The sequence below is a fragment of the Amyelois transitella genome, chromosome 19, assembly GCF_032362555.1.
Source record: "Amyelois transitella isolate CPQ chromosome 19, ilAmyTran1.1, whole genome shotgun sequence".
NCBI classification, from domain to species: Eukaryota; Metazoa; Arthropoda; class Insecta; order Lepidoptera; family Pyralidae; genus Amyelois; species Amyelois transitella.
Window position 1 is genome coordinate 8,922,346 of NC_083522.1, and position 23,203 is coordinate 8,945,548.

The 23,203-nt window shown below is 34.9% G+C and overlaps 1 protein-coding gene across 1 annotated transcript in view; it reads right to left on the reverse strand.

Annotated features, from left to right (window-relative positions):
* The window catches only part of LOC106136427 (zwei Ig domain protein zig-8), a 110,831-nt gene extending 89,385 nt beyond the window's left edge, over positions 1 to 21,446 (reverse strand). Inside the window, exon 1 of the mRNA XM_060949710.1 lies at positions 21,408 to 21,446. The gene's annotated coding sequence lies outside the window, so the exon portion shown is untranslated. The remainder of the gene's footprint in view (positions 1 to 21,407) is intronic.
* Positions 21,447 to 23,203: the final 1,757 nt, after the last annotated feature.

A 23,203-nucleotide genomic window follows, 5' to 3' on the forward strand; every position in this document is an offset into this window, starting at 1 on the left:
TAATTGTATTGTCAGATTGCAAGGATTTAAAGTTAGCAAAGTTTTTTATTTTATTTTAAATCTTATTTCTGGCTTTAGTACCAGTTGCATCCTCATCACTCTGGAGAGGAGCCCGGAGTATGCCTTTTACCATGAATCCTAGATTAGGTGAGTCAGGTTTTATTTTATTTTGAATGTTAATGTGTAAATAAAATAAATTTTGAAGAAATAATTAAATAAATGATACATTTTGATTACACTTAACTTACTGATGCGTTTACTATGATTCCTCTCTGATTCAGTTTTGTGTAATTTGAATGAAGGAAACAGTAAAAGTAAGATATACTGGTGTATCACTCAAGTTCCTTGAATAATATTACTATTTTGTGACCGATTGGACGAAATACTATCTCTATGTGAATCTCAATTCCATCATTAAGCCATACAGCTGAACGTGACATACATGCACACATATGGTCACGTCTATATCCCTTGTGGGGTAGACAGAGCCAACATTCTTGAAAAGACTGTAAGGCCACGTTTAGCGGAATGGCTTGGTTATGGAATTGAGATTTAAACAGTAACAGAACAGTATGGACGAAACTTTATACATACATACATACATATGGTCACGTCTATATCCCTTGTGGGGTAGACAGAGCCAACAGTCTTGAAAAGACTGAATGGTCACGTTCAGCTATTTGGCTTAATGATAGAATTGAGATTTACTTTATGTATATTCAAATTCAAATTCAAAGTTTTTATTCAATATTATGAGATACTATCATATCGCTTAATAAATTGTCAAAATATTTGGTTTCACAACTATGATTGACGTCAAATAAATTACTTAAAACTAAGTTTACTGCTGGTTCCTAAAACCAATATAAAAACCGTATCAAAATTGAACTATTCACGAGAAGTCAAGATAACTATACTACGAATACATTGACAGGAAAATCAACTAATAATACCCCTCACTTACATGCAGTGTTCAAATAAACTCTAGCAAATTATTCGATTAAATGAAATCTAGACAAAGACATTCTATTTTTATGCAAAGGTGGATGTCTGAAATCTCTTCCCGTCCAGTCTAGACTGAAAAATTGGTCTAGATCTTGGCGGATAGTTTTAAGACGTGTTTTTCTAGCTAAAAGTAGTAGGTATTCATGTTTTATTTGAGAAAATAATTTTTCTTAACTTTGTATTATGTTTCCCAGGCAGACTGCTGGGTAGACAGAGCCAACAGTCTTGAAAATACAGAAAGGCCACGTTCAGCTGTTTGGCTCAATGCTAGAATTAAATACAAATAATGACAGGTCGCTAGCCCATCGCCCAAATGTTCATAAGCCTATCCCTAAGTCGCTTTTTATGACATCCATGTTGAAGAGATGGAGTGGTCCAAATTGTTTTTTCTATTAGTGTCGGGAACTACACGGCAAACAATTATGTAAATTCTGTTAAACCCGCTAAAATTAATTAGCATGTTTTACCATATGTTGGAAATGCATGCATTCTTTTTAAATACGAGAGCAATGCACGTTAAACTCAGCCAACGAATCTTTTGTCTTCCATAATAGGAAATGTGATGAGAAATAAATGTGGAATAAAAGAAAAACACACTGTTTTGCGCTTCCATTAGTATCCATTGTATTGTTCTTTAATAAAGTCTGTAGTAGTTTTTTTTTTTTTTTTGTTTTTTTTTTTTAATAAAACAACGAGACCCTTTATGTATACAGACAATAAGATGAATCTTTCAAACTTAACTTTTTCCGTGTGGTTCTTGGCACTTGAGAAAAGAATTTCTGTTTTTATTTTCAACGGATGTCGTGAAAGGCGACCGCACGCTTCGCCCTCGCGAATTCAGTGTTATCTACAAAAAACAACGACTTTAACACCATATTGAAAAAAGTGACGAATTTAGCGCCACCGTCAAAAGAATACAGGTTTATCGCAAATCTTACGGGAACTTCAGTTTTAACCGGGATGACAGGGGTGCCTGTCTTTCTCCAGACTCTTAAATTATATAAACGTGATATTTCAAGAAGATTAATTCAGCAAATAACCCGTTAAGAGGTAAAAAAACAAAGAAAGAAATAAACTTACCTTCGCATTTACAATATTTGTTAGGATTAGGACTAAACTGCATTTTATAAGGGCACGTACACATGTAGGTACAACGTAAGTCTGATGTACTAAAATTAAGGCGCAGGCCAGACTCAAATGCAAGAATTTGTTAAGTAATTGGAAGCTAAAGTCTTAAAAACTTGATATTCTTCTTTTAGGCGATGTGCTTGCAACCTGTCACTATTTGAATCTCAATTCTAACATTAAACCAAACAGCTGAACGTGGCCCATCAGTATTTTTAAGACTGTTGGCTCTGTCTACCCTGCGTGGGATATAGACGTGAATAACCTATGTAATTGGAAGCCACGTCACATTTTCCCACCCTAGTGAAGCCAACAATGACGCTGTCGATAAAGTTATTAGGTTTAAAGTGTTGTAGTCCAATACTAACCCTCGTCCACCCTTCATTGTCCCAACAAAAGCCCGCATTAACCCGTCATATGCAAATGATGCAACTAACCTTTGTTTGTGAACTTGCACCGCTAGATATGTAAATATTTGTTAATCGCGTTGTATGCATCTTACATACCTACATGCATATGGGCACGTCTTTATCCCTTGCGGGGTAGACAGAGCCAACAGTCTTGAAAACACTGAATGGCCACGTTCAGCTATTTGGCTTAATGATAGAATTGAGATTCAAATAGTGACAGGTTGCTAACCCAACGCCTACAAAAGAATCCCAAGTTTGTAAGCCTATCCCTTAGCCGTCTTTTACGACATCCATGGGAAAGAGATGGAGTGGTCCTACTCTTTTTTGTATTGATGCCACGAACCACACGGCATGCATCTTAACGGGGCATTATTTTAAAATACAGAGCATGGAAGATTTGCAGTTTGTGTGGTTTGGATTACTCCATATCTTTCGCGTGGATGTAGTAAAAGGCGACTATGGGAAAAGCTTAAAAACGTGGGAAAGGCGACTAGATGGCATTGTTATGAATTTACCGATAGCCACTGTTTTAATACTCTCTGCATTATGATTCCGATCCGATGTAAAAAGATTCTGAATTAAATATGAAGACGAAAAACCCATATTCTCTTTAAACCTATAATTTGAAATTGCTTTCTTAAAGGACACTTGACCTGACCTTTTGCTAGGACGTCCTTAATATGATACGTCCCTAATAACTTAAAAATCTGTGGCTTCCAACAACTAAAATCTAGTGAAAGGATTAATGTCCATTTTGACTATGCACATATTCATATAATATTAATGCTGTGTTCACAGAACAAAGTGGATAGCCCACTTTGCTCTGTGGAGATTATTTTCACTGTACGGCCGGGAATTAATTTGAATTATTTAAGTAAAATTGTTTTAATACTTCGTTATTTTGGTGTTTGTTTAAATAATTTGTTTCCACATTTTCTATTTATCGAAGTTTTAAAAGTAAATAATTTATTTGTACATGCAAAAAAGTACTTTCGCATTGCAACTAATATTTTAAATGCGAAAGTGAGTTTATTTGTTTGTTTGTTACTTCTTCACGTGTTATCTACTATATTACATACATACATAGTCACGTCTTTATCCCTTGCGGGGTAGACGGAGCCAACAGTCATATAATTTTTATTTTTTGTTTTATTATTTTATTTTCCACGTTGGTGCCCACGGAAGACCAGCGTTGCGGTATATACCACGACAAATGCTGAGGGGGGGCCATTTTGGTACAAATGTTGTTATAGATTAAGGTTTTATGTTCTTGATATATTATTATGTACCAAATAAATATTTTTTTCTTTCTTTCTTTCTTTCAGTCTTGAAAAGACTGAATGGCCAGTGTCAGCTGTTTGGCTTAATTATATAATTGAGATTCAAGTCACGGGCGGCCTCTAGTAAAACTATAATGCTAGAACCATTATAACGATATATGCCGTGTGGTTCCCGGCACCAATAGAAAAAAGAATAGGACCACTCCATCTCTCTCCCATGGATGTCTTAAAAGGCGACAAAGGGGTAGGCTTATAAACTTGGGATTGTTCTTTTAGGCGATGGGCTAGCAACCTGTCACTATTTAAATCTCAATTCTAACTTAAACCCAAATACTAGCTGAAAGTTTTTTTTTTTTTTTTTTTTTTTTTTTTTTTTTTTTTTTTTTTTTTTTTTTTTTTTTTATTAAGGGATATAGACGTGATTATATGTATGTATGTATGTATAACGATATATTTCTAAAAGAATTTCAGATTCGTTCACACGAAGACGTCCTTTATCGAATCAGGACATTTTCGTTCCTTGACCCTTTTTTGTAGAAAAATCGTTGTGGTGGGTCCAAATGACAGGAGAACCGGGAGACGGGATAAAATCATTATTGTCTGGGGTGGTGACATCCTTTTGGTCACATTTTTATACATATTATATTTTTATTTATTCAATGATTTGATTAATTAAATGTAAATTATCCTGTCATTTGTCTTTTTTTAAGTGGAAAGAGGTAGTCTCTGCCTACCCCTCCGGGAAAGCCTTGCCTTAGTCCACAGTTGTAGTTGTCGAACTACGTCCTTATCGCCATTCTTTTGTATTAGCAAGTTTGCCGGTGCAATAGGCATATCGACAGCGCAGCGTATGAGTTGTTATAGCGTATTGTTATATATTATACTTGTTTACGAGGCGCCTGCGCCTTATAAATTTGGTGTTAGGGTAGTTTAAAATTTTTAATCACATTGTTTGCAAAATTATGTAACTCTGTTTTTTTTTATTTATACATTTAATGGGGTGGAGGGATGATATCCTAAGATACAGGATACTTCCTAGTTTAGGTATCAACCCACCATAATCCTTTTTCGTAATACCTACCAATTAATTTATTTTTGTAACTTTTTTTGTAAACTTTTTTGTGATTATGGTGAGAGAACAAAGATTTTATTTATTTAAAAAAAAATGTATGTATGTATGTATTTGATTAATTAACTAAGTGCCGTGTAGTTGCCGGCACCGATGTAAGAAATAAGTGGACCACACAATGTGGAGAATGAAGGTTGGATTGGGAAGACCTAGACGAACGTATCTTGATCAAATTAAGGACGTCCTGGTTAAGGGTCAGGTCAAGAGTACCCGAAACCGCCGAGCTTGCATGAAGAGAGTTATGTGGATGAAGCGAAAAAAGTACCTATGCAGAGATTGTGGCATGTGGACAATGTAGTCTCTGCCTACTCCTCCGCGAAAATGGCTTGATTTTATGCATGTATGTACCACTTCTTTTCTATCCCATGGGTGTCGTAAAAGGCGACTTAGGGATATGCTTATATAAACTTAGGATTCTTCTTACAGGCGATGGGCTAGCAACCTGTCATTATTTGAATCTCAATTCTATCATTAAGCCTTACAGCTGAACGGGGCCCATCAGTCTTTTAAGACTGCCGGCTGTGTCTAGCCCACAACGAATACAGACGTGATTTTATTTATGGATGAATGAATGAAGTTGTTATCTAGAATGACATATAACAAAGATCACTCTACCATTTGTTCGTCAGTACTTTTATGGTGCGCGATTTTTCAAAACAAAATATATTACGACCCTTATCCTTTTTTTCCCCGGGATTTATGTAGGGAACGCCTTAATATCTGTCCCTATTACCTTTGGAGTAAGCGGGTTTCCTTGATTGATTCCATTTTCCCATGAAATTGTTTTAGGTAAAATAATAATAAAAAACTGTTTTGGATAGATATGATACATGTTTGTTTGTTTGTGATATTTTTATTGCGCAGAAATTTACACGTTACATAGCATTTAATCACGTCTATATCTATTGCGGGGTAGACGGAGCCAATAGCCTTAAAAGGACTGACACGTTCAGCTGTTAGGCTTAATGCTAGAATTGAGATTCAAATAGTGACTGGTTGCTAGCCCATCGTCTAAAATAATCCCAAGTATATAAGCCTATCCCTTACTCGCCTTTTACGACATCCATGGGAAAGAAACGAAGAAGTCCTATTTTTTTTGCAATCGGTACCAGGAAACACATGGCACTTATTTATAGTAAAAAAAAGTGTCATATGAATATAATGTTAATCAAAAATGTGAAAAAATATATCTGGCATCATCAAAAATTACACTCTATATGTCTCGAATTTTAATTCATCTGAGCTCTTTAATAGTTCTCTTTGATGAGTTGCCCTACTCAGAGTCATGTACACAGCTTTTATCTTCTGTAGAGCAAGCGCATTTATACTATGTGGAAGGTCAGGGCAAGATTACCTAAAAAGCTTGTTTGAAAAAATTTAAAGGGGTATTACCCAAAACCGGCAAGCTTGTTTGAAAAATATATATAATTTAGATGAATCAAAAGACGTGTGCAGAGTTATTCGTACTCTCTGCCTACAACATGCATACATATAATCACGTCTATATCTCTTGCGGGGTAGACAGAGTCAACGGTCTGGAAGAAACCACTAGGTCAAGTTCTGCTGCTAGGCTTACTTATAGAATTGAATTCAAATAGTGACAGGTTGCTAGCTCATCGCCTAAAAGAATAATCTGAAGTTTATAAGTCTATTCCTTAGTCTCCTTTTCGACACTCATAGGAAAGAGATGGAGTGGCCCCTATATTATTTTTTAATTGGTGCCGGGCCACCACACGGCGACCGGCTAGCTTGTTTGGGTAAATTGATAATTTTAAAGAATCAAAAGATTTGTTTCATGTGTAAATGTGTACTCTCTGCCTTCTACTTCGAAAGAAGACGTGATCAAGTACGTAGATTGACATTTTTACAACCGACCATTGCAAGTACTTAGCTAACTAGGTAGCTAATCCTAAAATAACTGTCTATAGGCTCATTGGCATCGCTACTTTGTAAGTAATAAGTAGATGCCATTGTGTGTATGCATTTAGAGTCATTTAAATGTTGTATTAAAATCTCGTCATTTCTTTAAAAAAATCTGCTGGGAATGCGGATAAAACAATAAAGTGTGGTCGGATCTCGGTAAGCGATATCTCTGTCTACTTCTCTCAAAAAAAAGGATGATTTAATTGTATTGTATGTACGAATATAAAATAAAAATATTAATACAGATTGAAGTCGCGCTACACAAAATAATAGTTACTCTAACGCCCGCCATTTTGCAGGCAGCCATTTTATGCTGTACGGAAACATGTAATGGCGGAACAACCTTTGTGTTTTAGTTGTCTTTATGCCATGTTAATAGCTTTGGACGTCGTAAATGGGCCGAAAGACTTGCCCTATTTCTATGTGTAGTTTTAGCTGAATATAATGGTTTATTTTATTTGCCATGATAAAAAAAAAACACTTAATGTATTTTGGCGTAATCTCTTTATTTTTTATTAAATAAAATCTCTCTCTAAGTCCCTAAATTATTTAGCTTTGGGAGTACACTGAACATACTAATATGCATAAATTCACGCCTTTTCCAAGAAAGGTCTTTCATAATATTTTCCACGATCCCTGTATATTTCTTTCGCTTCGTTTTAAATTTTCAACACGGTTCGTAGTTGAGACTTATTCAGTAACAGTAATATTAAACATCTATATAGTCACGTCTATATCCCTTACGGGGTAGACAGAGCCGACAGTCTTCACGACACTGCCGAGTCCGACAGAGACTGATAGGCTACGTTTTGCCATACTATATATGTTAAGTTACCGCTTCTTCTGCACTGACGCCTTGGAAGCGGCAGTAAACTTAGTTTTTAAGTAATATATTTGACGTCAACCAAGTTGTTAAACCATACGACAATTATTAAGCGATATAATAATATCCTATAATAATGAACAAAAAATTTTGAAATTTTTTTTTTTTTTTTTTAAGCTACAATATTACAACAAAAGAAATAATGTTAAAAAAATATATAAATTTATTCCGTTACCGAGTGACTGAGTAACTGACGGACAACACACAGCCCATACCTCTGGGTTCAGAAACATGTAATATGACATGCACAACCACGTGACTTTCAACATAATTTGATTAAACCTGAAGTTCCGTAGAATATTTCGTATAAATTACAAAATGGCGGCGAGGAACGTAAAACTGGTATACGACCCTTGTAAAAGGCAATCGCAATATGGGGTATCTTGTCAAGAAATGCGCTGGGAACATATTTATTTTTATGCAAATTCGTCTTCAAAAGATAACAGGGAAGTAAGTGATTTTTTTTATATTTGAAGCTCAAGTTTATGGCTGAAAAACAGAAGATGAGAAATGAAATTGAGTGATTGATAATTTGCGGAATTGTTTGTTTATATATTAACAAAAGTGAAAACAAAAACTGAATAAGTTAATAGACTGCGCTTTTGAATGTTATAACCTTTATCAGTGGTTATAACTAATGCGAAAGTTATATTATAAATAATATAACTTTTAACTAAATGATAGAATTGAGATTCAAATAGTGACAGGTTGCTAGCCCATCGCCTATAAGAAGGATCCCAAGTTTATTAGCCTTTCCCTTAGTCGCCTTTTACGACACCCACGGGAAAGAAATGTAGTGGTCCTATTCTTTTTTATGTTGTAGCCGGAAACCACACGGCAACCGTTTATTTGCTGGAGATTTTTATTCAAACGTTAACCACAATTTGTTATTTAAACAAAGATAAAGTCAGAACGTCCTGGTAAAGGGTCAGGTCAAGAGTACCCGAAACCGCCGAGCTTGCATGAAGAGAGTTATGAATGTAGATGAAGCGAAGGAAGTATGCAGAGATCGTGGCAAGTGGTAAGATGTTGTCTCTGCCTACCCCTCCGGGAAAGAGGCGTGATTTTATGTATGTATGTATGTATAAAGTCACAATACAGTAAGGAAGATAGAAATGTCACACTATAGAGCATCGTCTCGTTTCAACTCAATAGTAAATTGCATAGAATAATAGTGAATACATATCACATTAAGAACACAATTGTATGAAACCGGCTCACAGTGAAATGCTAGATTGTCAAAAGACATTACAAACTTTAGTAATAACTGTGTTATGAGTTGGTTTCATTTATAGCCTCTAAACCTAGTTAATAAATAAAGACGGAGTGCCGCTAAAATGAAACTTTACAAAACATTATTACTTTTGATAAACACAAGAAATATAAACATATCCTATATGTTTTCTATGTTCAGGAATTGGATATTTGTGAAAAAATTATCTTTACTTTAAGTTCTATTCTTATTTTTTTTTTCTTAATGTACGTAATAAATAAATAAAAAAAAAACAAAAAAAAATGATGTCAGTTAGTTATTATTAATCTTTTTTTCATTCTTATGGCGATTGTTTTTGTAACATTCTCATGCCTCTAAGAGTCAGAATCATAGGATGTCATTAATTACGCATTCGTGCAATAAAGTTTTACCTAAATAAGCTTTAAGTTTTTTAATTATAAATAATTTCACATTGTCATCATGACTTTACTGTTGTTTAATCTCATTTAATTACTGTAAAAATAAAAGAATTAATAAAAGAAATAAATGAGCTTTATTTTTCTTTTTAATTTAAATTACATATATTTTTCGCAAAACACTGTCTTTACTTTTTGTTAGATCTCAGTTTATTACGTTGTAAGATCACGAATGACAATATTATCGTATAGGATATTACATGTTGGTATTTACATAAACTTCAAATACTTTGTGTGTGTATTTACACTAACTAGCTGTTGCTTCTCGATTTGCTTACTTCAGATTTAAAAAGACAAGTTTAAAAAACTTTATGCGTCTATATTTAGTGTGGCGCAGAGGTAAGTGCTTAACTCTGCGGTACAATGATATGGGTTCGAAGATGTTCAGGTTATGATTTGATGGCCTCTGTGGCGCAGCGGTAGTATGCTTGTCTGTGACACCGGAGGTCCCGGGTTCGAATGCCGGCCAGAGCATGATGGGAAAAGAACTTTCTCTGATTGTCCTGGGTCTTGGATGTTTATCTATATAAATATTTATTATAAAATATAGTATCGTTGAGTTAGTATCTCGTAACACAAGTCTCGAACTTACTTCGAGGCTAACCCAATCTGTGTAATTAGTCCCGTATATATATATATTTATGCAATTTATTTTTTCAGAATCACAGTTAAGTTAAATACAGTTATAACGCTAATCATATTTTAAGGGAGCAATAAAGCAAAAAAAAAATATTTTTTTATTTTTATCATAATATTCCAGTAAGAAATCTTTTTTTGGAACTAACTACGGAAGTGATGTCATAGGCTAAAACTAGTTTATTCACACACAAGATGAGTTGAAAAGAATATCACAGGAGAACGAGGAATTTCCGCTCGAACTAATCTAGCTAAGTGTTCACTTGCCATCGAGTAATCCTCATAGAGATATTTATGTTATGTAACATAACAAACAGAGGAAATATATGAAAATACAGGAAACGAAATAGGGGAATGGGACCGAGAATATTTTCATCTCCAAATGTATATTTGTCGTGTAGTTCTCGACACTATTGAAAAGGACCCATATACATACACATACATATGGTCACGTCTATATCCCTTGCGGGGTAGACAGAGCCAACAGTCTTGAAAAGACTGCAAGGCAATTCAGATGTATTATATAATGCTGGAATTGAGATTCAAATAGTGACAGGATGCCATTGGACTATTCCTTATTTTTATTTTTTATTTGACCAAGAAAATATACGACATAAAATTGAAGAGCAGAGTCACATATATATTTACATAGATAACGCATGTATCACAATTTTTATTGATACCAAGCGTGCCAACTTTTAAACACCTACCTGTGACGTCACAGCTGCAATTTAGTGACGGACAATCCAATTTTTGATAAAATCTTAAACAATTATAAATTGGATTTCACTTAATTATCACGCAAAGGGGAATTTTAGTTTAGTTTCCAGTTAGGACACGCATCCACACCGCAAATGTATATTCTCATCCAGCATGACAATATACAATTGCGGTATCTATCTAAATCTATATCAGTGGGCAGAGTAGCCATCAGACGGGATTCGTAAAACATTTTTCTCTCACAAACGAATGGGAAAATTCCACTTTTTTTTTGCTACGAACGCGGAAAAACTTCCATCTCAGTTGGTTATGGCATTTCGTTGAAAGGGTGTCTGATAAAAAGTGACCGAGGGTGTCTTGAACTGAGTGATGGATTCCATATTTACGTTTATATGCCGTGTGGTTTCCGGAACCAATAAAAAGAATAGGACCGCTCTATCTCGTTCCCGTGGATGTCGTAAAAGACGACTATGGGATAGGCTTATAAACTAAGGATTCTTATTTTAGGCGATGGGCTAGCAACCTGGCACTACTTATATGAATCTCAATTCTATCATTAAGCCAGACAGCTGAACGCGGCCTATCAGTCTTTTTAAGACTTTTGGCTCTGTCTACCCGGTAAGTACGTAGTAAGTAAGTAAGTATATGCTTTATAGTTCACTAAAGGAGTACTTTATAAATATAAAACAGTAGTACAGTACAAAGGCGGGCTTATCCCTAAGTGGGATCTCTTCTAGCCAACCTGACATGACCAATACAAGTTCATAAGGCCTAAACCTTAGTCGCCTTTTACTACATCCATGGTAAAGAGAAAGAGAGGTCCTATTCTTTTTTCTATTGGTGACGGGAACCACACGACACTTTTAAGATGACTTTTAAAATAATGACAAAAAATAATTATACATAATTAATTTAATTTATCTCAGCTGTTTCCAACGGCCAGTGTCACGGGTATCTGATTTGAATTTATCTTTTACGACGACCATTATCCATAATGACTGCATATGACAGGGCGAGGAATTTGCGTACAACTTTGGGCAACCGCCATGTTGGATTTTGTCTAGTGATTACAAGGAGCTGCTTTTGTAATAGAGTTGGCATTTAGTTACGTTTCGTTATACGCTGACATAAAAAATTCAGTTCGATGAATAAAAGATGTGACGTTTAGTGCGATTTTCTACCTGAATTGGCTGAACTGTTTAGAACATGAAAATATGTGTGTAATGTGAGAGAGAATAGGACCACTCCATCTCTTTCCCACGGATGTCGTAAAAGGCGACTAAAGGATAGGCTTATAAACTTGGGAGTCTTCTTTTAAGCGATGGGCTTGCAACCTGTTACTATTTGAATCTCAATTCTGTCATTAAGCCAAACAGCTAAACGTGGCCTTTAAGTCTTTTAAAGACTGTTGGCTCTGTCTACCCCGCAAGGGATGTGGACGTGATTATATGTATGTATGTAACATGAAAATATTATGCTTCATAGACAGATGTTTTTTGTTGCTTTATTGCGTCAATTCTCAAAAATATTTTACCTTTATCTTACTAGTCGACCTTTAGGCAAAAATAAAATTCTAAAATGCTTTAAGAATCTTAAATTTTTCGATTTAAAGGTGGACTCGAGGGCGCTTCATTTAACTCCACTGACGCAGATGAAAACAAAGTCTTGTGAGATTCATGTGAGAGTAAATGATCACTCTATGTAAACTGCTGCAAACATATATGTAAGTATATATGTTTAGTGTAGTATATAGGTATTGTATTGTTAGTTTATCAAATGTTTTAGAAATAAATCTCTATTCTTCATTAATATATACAATTAACATTTTAAAGCACGATGTGGGGATTTAATTTATCGTTATATAGGTATATATTATGTATAGGTTTATAGTATATATGGTATAGTAAGTATGTTTATTAAACATAATTATTATCACCCACGCAAAGGTTCTCCGCTTAACCCAATGTTAGATAATGCCATTAGCATTAAGTGCGCCTATTAGTACTTTACAAATTGTAATTGTTACAATAAAGAATAAATAAATAAATAAAGGCTTAATTAAGTTTTGAACAAATAATTGAAATAAAATTAGTCTGCTAATGGCGAGACTGTGCATGTTTGCCGCTTACCATCAGGTTAGTCAGTGCCTCAAGGTCGTTAAATATTATTATATCGTTATTAAATAAAATAGGTACACCCGCCATCCTGACGTCAGGACCGCGGGTGTACCTATTTTATTTCAAAATCTTCACATAGAAGGAGGTACACAGATTTTTATGATAGGTACACTGAGGTACACATCAAGTACGTTTTTAATCCAAAACTGATATTAAAATCCGTGAGGTACACCCGCGATTCTGACACACATGTTAAACTAAGGGACCTCGAACGGGATAACGGGCTGTTAATTTTTCAAAGAAGTGTGGAAAAGATGGAGAAAGATGAGATACCTAATAAAATACTGCTTACTCTTATGTTTATGGTTGAAGAGAGAAAATACCTTTACTCAGCAGTGGTACATAAAAACGAGATGATTGATAAGTTAATTTAATATGTGTAGTAATAAATCTGAACATGTTTATTGTTCAAGTATTACTTCCTTCACGTTTGCAAAATACGTTTGTATATTATTTGTAAGACAAAATGGTCTTCTAAGTTATAAAATGTCGGTAATTATCCATAATGACTGCATGCATTATGACAGAACGACGAATTTCCGCTGAACTTCGTTGGAATTCCGCAATGATGAGCATAACATAGAGGTTTATTTTTAGAGAAGACATCTATGTATCTTTTGTGTTGCGTAAGTAGACAAGTAGTAGGAATTTTTGTCACAAAATTTTTTTTTCGTTAACCTATAACAACTTATGTGCCAAAAAAGCCCTCTGAGCATTTGTCGTGGTATATGCTATACCACAATGCAGGTCTTCCATGGGCACCAACGTGGAAAATAAAATAATAAGTAAAGTACCTATTATCTCAATGACCTCAATTTTTTCTTAAAAGTTACTAACGCTTCCAAAGCTTCAGTATAGCAAAATCAGCGGAGCAAACATTATCTGTTCGTGTCATATATTTCAATGGCACATACAAAGGAATTTAAGTGTGTACGTACAGCCGTACGAATATACCCGCTTTGATAATTCCCTGGTATTTTGTTTAAGCGAGCAAGTTTATGTTAGTATTTGCATAAACTTAATTACATAACTGTTACTTGGATTTGCTGAAATATTTTACATACATTACGCCTTTTTTCACGGAGAGACTATATCAGCTTACCACTTGCCACGATCTCTGCATACGTCCTTCGCTTCATCCACATTCATAACTGTCATCATATTAAAATATTGTTGGGAAATTATTTCAAAACTCAAAATTGGGAGGAAAAATATTAAAATTTCATAATGTGCTAGCTAGTGTCCGCGACTTCTTAAATCTAAAGATTTTTATATTCATTACATACATACATATAATCACGTCTAGGTATATCCCTTGCGGGATAGACAGAGCCGACGGTCGGACGTTCGGCTTAATGATAGAATTGGGTTTCAAATAGTGACAGGTTGCTAGGACATCGCCTAAAAGAAGAATCCCAAGTTTATAAAACTATCCTTTAGTCACTTTTTTTATATAGGTGCCGGGAACCACACGGCTCTTTTATTACGTTACTAGCTATGCCCGCGACTCCGTCCGCGTGGAATAGTTATTTTGGGCATCATTGAAGCCCTCAAGGAATTATAATTTTCCCCGATTTCTTTTCATTCAACATTCTCCATTATTTCTTCACTCCTAATAGTTGCAGTATGATTTTATATAGCCGAAAGCCCTTCTCGTAAAATATCGTAATCGTATAAATGGTCTATTTAACACAAAAATAATTTTTCAATTCGAACCAGAAGTTCCCGAGATTAGGGCGTTAAACAACTAATCTCTTCAGCTTTATAGTATTAGTATAGATTACGTTAGTCTAATATCTAAGTTAATTATTGCAAAGTTCGTTCAAATCTTGAAAATCTGTTCAGTAGTTTCTGCATGAAAGAGCAACAAACACACATCCACACATCCTTACAAAACTTCCGCATATACATATAATATTTGTAGGATTTTATTATCATCTCTGTAATTATAATTAAATGAAATTTTTACATGTAAAAACTTCATTTTATTTCATTAGGTAAATGCCAAATCTTCACTAATTCAATTTTATAATTAATCTTGTTAATTTATTTTATATGAGCGTAATTAACTTGTTTTCATCTGGATGCACAAGATAATGAGAACATAGAAGAATTACCTACACAAAAATCGGTAACGTAGTTTTGAAACTAACAGCTGAGAAAATTAACGAAAAGACAGAAAAACACCCTATGATGAAAAAAAAGGAAGTAAATTGCAAAAGGGACAATACATACATACAATCACTTCTCTATCCTTTAAGCCAACAGTTTCAAAAAGACTGAGTGCCCAACGTTCAGCTCTACGGCTAAATGATGGAATTGAGAATCAAATTGCGACAGGTTGCTAGCCCATTGCCTAAAAGAAGAATCCCAAGTTTATAAAGGGTAGGCTTAGTCGCCTTTTACGACATCCATGGGAGAGAGATGGAGTGGTCCTATTCTTTTTTCTATTGGTGCCGGGAACCACAGGTCACCTAGGCATCATCATACCATATAAAGTCTCGGATTTATTTCGAAATCATCTCAAACGATGTGATTTGTCCAATAAAAGTTGCCACTCCTATGTATTCTTTATTTTGTATTGAAAACATCATCCGGGGTTATTAATACATTTTCTTGATTAGGGTACGTGTTGTTTAAGGACGTAATATGAAAATTAATTTTATTTAAATCATCTTATTCTTATATATTTAGACTTACCTTATTTAGTCGTTATTTATTAATTCATGTTATTTAATACAAAATTTTTGAAAATGATCCTGTTACGAAGGTTTATCAACGATTACATGCCAAATTTTGTCTAAATGGAATTTGTACAGTTACTTTTGAGTTTAGATTATTGCCGTGTGGTTCCCGGCACCAATACAAAAAAGAATAGGGCCACTCCATCTCTTTCCGACGGATGTCGTAAAAGGCGACTAAGGGATAGGCTTATAAACTTGGGATTCCTTTTTTATGCGATGGGCAAGCAACCTGTCACTATCTGAATCTCAATTCTATCAATAAACCAAACAGCTGTATGTGGCCTATCAGTCTTTTCAAGACTGTTGGCTCTGTCTGCCCCGTAAGGGATATAGATGTGACAATATTAATGTGTGTATTTTTGAGTGTTATAATATAGGTGAGAAAAAAAAAATTGTCTATTTAAGATGAATTAAGAGTCAAACAAATGCTATAACAAAGTCTTAATAAACGAAGCCTAACAAAAAAGTAACATTTTCTCTTAAACCCAATACTTAAATATAAATATGGACTTCAAATTCGTGTGTTTTTATTTTTTATAAAAATATTGAATTTCTCTTTAATCAGTTGCTAATAGTTCGAAATGTTAAAAATTACTCATTAAATAAACTACTTGGTAAAAAAATATCTTAATTAATAAAACTTAATAATGAAGAAAAATTTTTTCTTAAAATATAACTCTAATTTCAAACCTAAATATAAATTTGCACAAAAAAATATTTTCTTTTACCGTTATACATTAAGGCATTAAGTCCGCCGTCCGTCAGTCCATAAATAAATAAAAATAAAATTATAAATATGTATATAAATACCTCATGAATCCCATTTTATATATAGATATAAATATAAAATATAGAACATAGGTTCTAACATAGAAAGATATTAATATAACTTCCCTTAATAATATTAAAATGTGAAAACCTCTCTATCTGTTCCACTTTCACAGCTAAACCGCTGAACCGATTAGAATAAAATTTGACACAGATATAGTATAGACATTCGAGTGAAACATAGGCTTTATTCAGACATTTCTCACGGGAGCTATCCCGTCCTATCTATATTTGTATCAGCCGAAATAACTTCAAAGTCATTCATGTCTTGCGAAAATACACAAACAAAAAGATTTACATAATTTCGTTTCAATAACTTCACAATTGTGGAAATTTTCTTCGTGTAACCGTCTATTTACGGTTTTATAATTGAAATAACTCTTGAGTATTTAATTTCGTACTTCTAGACAGAATGGGGCTTTCTAGATAATGTTTTCTTTGAAAAGTACAAACTCGGGCACTTATAATGTTTTAAAAATATGCTTTAGAAGCGCGTCGCGCGCGAGACGCGAAATTACAAGAGGTACCTACTCTTTTTATTATTTAAATTGCTATACCTATAAATTCTCAGGATGTATTTTGTATTTTTGCCGTGTAGTAACTTGCGTCCGTAACATGGCGTGGTGCGATTGATATGATGTTACCTACAGTATTGTCTATTCTATTCTGAGGTGAAACCTCTTATTTCCACGGTCGAGAAATAACAAGTTCAGCCCCCTGACGCTATGCAATGCAATGCTAGCTAGCATGGCACGCGCGACGCCGTTTTTATCGCGAGAAAAACTATCGCTGTTTCGCTTTTTGTGATGACGTGAAATGAAATAGCGATAGTAGTTGCTATGGGGGCTGAACTTTATAGTCATTTCTCGACCGTGAATATATGAGGTCACACTGATTTTTTTGGCTAGGGATACTGAGTGGTATTATAATAATCTCTACGCCATAAATCGCCAAACAATCACACGACGCTATCAGTCAAAAACAGCGAGTAGTCTAAATCGCGCAAGCAAATATTTCACTGATTGGAGCATTTATACCACCTCCGACAAAACATCGTCGGAGCCGCGGCTCCCCAGGCATAACACCTAGCCTGGCTGAAGATCTTCCCTTTACTGGAGTTCGAGCTGAATCATCGCTCCCGCTATAACTGTAATAATATATCCTTAGTTCCTTTTTTCCACGTCACTGTTAAATTATTATATAATAAAACGATCCGTTTATCAGATTCACGTCAGACCGGGAAAAAAATCGTCGAGTTACACGTAAATCATTGGATCCCTCATTTTGAAATCGAATGTGAGCAAACAGAATCGCAGGTGAAATCAAACCGCCAATAAATCTTGTAACGTACTCCCATGTGTGAAGAGTTTGTTCTCGTTGGTACCTTTTGACACGCACCAATCACAGACGGTGTATTGGATTGGATCATAGTTTATACAAGACCTTGTCTTCTTCTTCTTCTTGGATTTGGTCCCGGTTGCATCTTCACCACTCTGGAGAGGAGCCAGGGATATGCCTTGAACTACGGATCCTAGATTGGGTGAGTGAAAATTTGAATAGTTAGATAATATCTACCTTTGTACTATTACTTGAAACTAGTTAATTAAAATTAATTAATATTATTACTTATAATAGTACCCGAAACGCCGAGCATTACGACATAAGAAATAAATAAAACGAAACGAAATAAAACGAAACCGCCGAGCTTGCATGAAGAGAGTTATGAATGTGGATGAAGCGAAGGAAGTATGCAGAGATCAGAGATCGTGGCAAGTGGAAAGGTAGTATCTACCTTCCCCTCCGGGAAAGCGGCGTGATTTTATGTATTTTATGTATAAGTTGAAATATGTTCTTAAGTTTATTAAAGAAAAATTGCGAAATCACCAACCTGCATCCAATATTCTCCACGATACTTTGTATGCCAGTATGTACTCGTATACGCATGAATTTAATATGTTAGCTCCTGTAGTAGCATCTGTGTGACTTGTCGCTATTTAAACAAAATCACAAATCAAAACGGAACGCATCGCGAGTTACAAGAAGAACAAACCAATTTGCCTTAGGGGAAAACCTTCTTATTCAAATCATAGCGTTGGGTGGCAATATCTTGGGGTATTATTATATGAAAACAGCTTCTTGCTTAGTAACATAGTACTATGTATGTAAATGAATGAGCATACTATCAGCTGCAGGTATCGTTCCCGCGGGAAAATGTGGGAAATCCAGTTGTGATTAATTTGAGTCCGAAATTCCAACAACACGTTAACTATTGGTATCAATAATATCCTTGTTATAATTATAACATACATACATTATAATCACGTCTTTATCCCTTGCGGGGTAGACAGAGCCACTAAAAGACAATATAACCACGTTTAATTGTTAATTTAAAATCATAGTAGCCGTGTGGTTTCCGGCACTTCAGAATGGAACCACTCCACATCTTTTCCATGGTTGTCGTAAAAAGCGACTAAGGAATAGGCTTATTAACTTGGGATTCCTTTTGTGGGCGATGTGTGGCTAGCAACTTGTCACTACTTGAATCTTAATTCCATCATGAAGCAATACAACTGAATGTGACCTTTCATTCTTTTCAAGACTCTGTCCTGACATATAAGACGTGATTTTATGTATGTATGAGAAAATACAATGAATTTCTCTTCACGAACCTGATATTTTTAATATTAACAGATGCTTTTCTCAAAATAATACAGATATCTGAATTGACCTTACAGTCTTTTTAAGACTCTGTCCTTCCTATAAGACGTGATTTTATGTATGTATGAGAAAAAAACAATGAATTTCTCTTCACGAACCTGATATTTTTAATATTAACAGATGCTTTTCTCAAAATAATACAGATATTTTCTACGCAGCTATTTTCAGTATGAAAAAAAACAGAAAGCAATTTACCTTACAAAGAAAGGAATTGCTGATTAACTTAATAATTTACCACTCATTTACATTGCAAAGGGCACTGGCCAAAAAGAAAATAAGAGGGAATTCGCTGAGTTAACTTTTCATCACACATGATATACAGTCACATCTATATTCCCTGCGGGATAGACAAAGTCACCGGTCTTGGAAAAACTGAAAGACCATATTTAGCTGTATAGCTTTATGATGGAATTGAGATTCAAATAGGGACAAGTTGCTTGCCCATTATTTACAGGAGGAATCCCAGGTTTATGAGCCTATTCCTTTAGTCGCCTTTTACGATATCCACGGGAAAGATATGTAGTGATTTTATTCTAAAAAAGCGAGAAAATATTGTAAGATTAGATTTATTTTCAAAATCGGATACAGGGTATCACTTATTGACGTCATATCACTTAAATCTAATTATATCTACTACCGCTTCCAAAACGCATGTGTATAAGAAGCGTCCGAACAAACTACACTGCAGCATATTCACCGGATATAAATTTACAAATAAAGATCTCTTTAGGTGACATCATTTCAGTATATCATCTAAAAAAAACGATTAATGAAATAGGTCTAGCAGCGAAAAATATGTACCTAGTGTATGTTGCACATATTTTTAAAACAAATTAAGGGAAAGACCAGCAATTCTTCTTCATGTATTACTACTATTTATGGGCTTATGGCGTGAATCGCAAGCACAATACATAAAGAAGAATTGCATGCATTGCATGAATCTCAAATCCATCATAAAACCCGCAGAAAATTTTCGTTAGCTCCGTCTACCCCATGTATAATCAAAATGTTGTATAAGTACGTATGTATGCTCAGAATATGAAAAACACCTTTGTTCAAAAAAAAGTTCACTTAGAGAATCTGAGGATGGAAACTCAATTTGCCGAAAAAAATCCTTATCGAGAACCACGGCCGGAGTGAAATGGAATTAAATGGACGCCAATTTGCGAGGTGTTCTTCAAAAGGGTGTCAATACATCTCTCCTTTTGAAGGTTCTCTGGGAATTGTTCTTTTATTTGCGATGGATTCGAGGCGATTATCCGTGACCGGAATAGATAAATACATACATACATACATATGGTCACGTCTATATCCCTTGTGGGCTAGACAGAGCCAACAGTCTTGAAAAGACTGAATGGCCACGTTCTGCTATTTGGCTTAATGATAGAATTGAGATTAAAATATTGATAGGTTGCTAGCCCATCGCCTAAAAAAGAATCCCAAGTTTGTAAGCCTATCTCTTAGTCGCCTTTTACGACATCCATGGGAAAGAGATGGAGTGGTCCTATTCTATTCTGTATTGGTGCCGGGAACCACACGGCATAAATAAATAAATGTACACTACTATATTTTATAACTAGAGGCCATCCGCGACTTCGTCCGCGTGGAATCAATGCCGCGGGGACTCCGGGATAAAAAGTATAATAAGCCTATACGTTATTCTGGGTCTTCATCTACCTACATACCAAATTTCATCTTAATTGGTTCCGTATTTTTTGCGTGAAAGAGTAACAAACATCCATACTGACATACTCACAAACTTTCGCATTTATTATATTAGTAGGATTAATACTTATAAATATATATACGTCCAAGACCCAGGCCATTTAGAAAAAGTTCGTTTCTAATTTTGCCCTGGCCGGGATTCGACCACGGGATTCTTCTTTTAGGCGATGGGCTAGCAACCTGTCACTATTTGAATCTCAATTCTATCATTAAGCCTAACAGCTGAACATTACCTATCAGTCTTTCAAGACTGATGACTCTGTCTAGGGAAGGGATATGGACGTGATTATATGTATGTATGTATTATAGAAATATTCTATTAAATGTAGTGTATATCCTACGTTTATTTATTTAAGAATACCGAATTATTATTGTGGAGGTTGCAACTTGGAACACGCAAAGAGAATGTACTTACCATATATACATGCTTGTACTTCTTTAGATCTGAAAATAAAAATTAAATTGTCAGAATCAAACATTGAAAACTTATTATTTATTAGCATTTCTTAAAAGAACTGACTTATGATTGAAAAAATGATTTTTGGGAATAAAAGAATGAAATTCAAATAAAATTTTATATTGGTTTTGTTTGTGGTTTAGGATATGGAAATATTTTTTATAAATCTATACTAATATTATAAAGCTGGTAAGTTTGTTTGTTTGCTTAAACGCGCTAATCTCAGGAACTACTTACTGGTTCGAATTGAAAAATTCATTTTTTGTTAAATAGAACATTTTACCGAGGAAGGCTTTAAACTATGTATATAATAACATCATGCTGCAACTATTAGGAGCCAAGAAATAATGGAATGTGCAAAAATAGGGTAAATTGACTAATTTCGGATGGCTATCTTTGAGGGCTTCAATAATGCCCAAAATAACTATTCCACGCGGACGAAGTCGCGGGCACAGCTTTTGCGGGCACAGTTCTATTATACACACACTATTTATATGTAAAAGCAAATTTTTTTTTATGTGTTATGTACTAGACTTCTGCTCGGGACTTCACTGCTGTACTTATGCCATATGGTTCTGAAATAGAACCACTCCATCTCATTCTTAATCTCACATACACATAGAATCACGCCTCTTTCCCGGAGAAGTAGGCAGAGAATACATCTTTCCACTTAGCACGATCACAACATATAAATATATACGGGGCAAATTACACAGATTGAGTTAGCCTAGAAGTAAGTTCGAAACTTGTGTTACGAGATACTAACTCAACGATGCTATATTTATAATAAATACTTATAAAGATAAACACATCCAAGACCCAGGCCAATCAGGGAAAAATCGTTTCTCATCATGCCCTGGCCGGGATTCGAACTCGGGACCTCCGGTGTCACAGACAAGCGCACTACCGCTGCGCCACAGAGGCCGTCAACATGCATTCACCGAATAATTTGAATCAAGTTTACGTCCATTCCCTTGATAACCGTTTACAATCAACAAAACACAAGACAAATTTATTGTTTTTCCAAACCAATGTGCTTGAGGCGGCTTGTTATTTATTTAAATTGTATTCATGAGTTTTCTTTGATCAATGGGTGCTTTTAAAATATTCAAATGTCAGAAATGTCTTTGTGTTTTGTGCTGTTTAAAGTTGATTATCCGTGCATTTTGAAATATGACAGTGATATCCCTTGATAGGGCTTCACATACATACATATAATAACGTGCCGTGTGGTTCCCGGCACCAAATACAAAAAAAGGATAGGACCACTCCATCACTCTCCCATGGATGTCGTAAAAGGCGACTATGGGGTAGGCTTATAAACTTGAAATTCTTCCTTTAGGCGATGAGCTAGTAACCCGTCACTATTAGAATCTCAATTCTATCTTAAAACCAAATAGCTGAACGTGGCCTATCAGTCTCTACAAGACTGTTAGCTCTGTCTACCCCGCAAGGGATAAAGACGTGATTATATGTATGTATGTATGTAATAACGCATAATTCCCTTACGGGGTAGACAGAGTCAAGAAACCATAGCATTTTGTGTCAGGAGCGTGGAGACTTCAAATCTTACTTCAGCTATGTACCAATACTTATACGAGTATGTAGTTTGAATTCTAACTGATAGTCTTACGGTGAGGGGAAACATCGTGAGGAACCCTGAATGTGCAGGTTTCCTCACGTCACCGTTCAATTTGATGTGTATCCATGATTAAATAAGGGTCAGGTTCACTTGCAAAAGTTGCCAAGATATA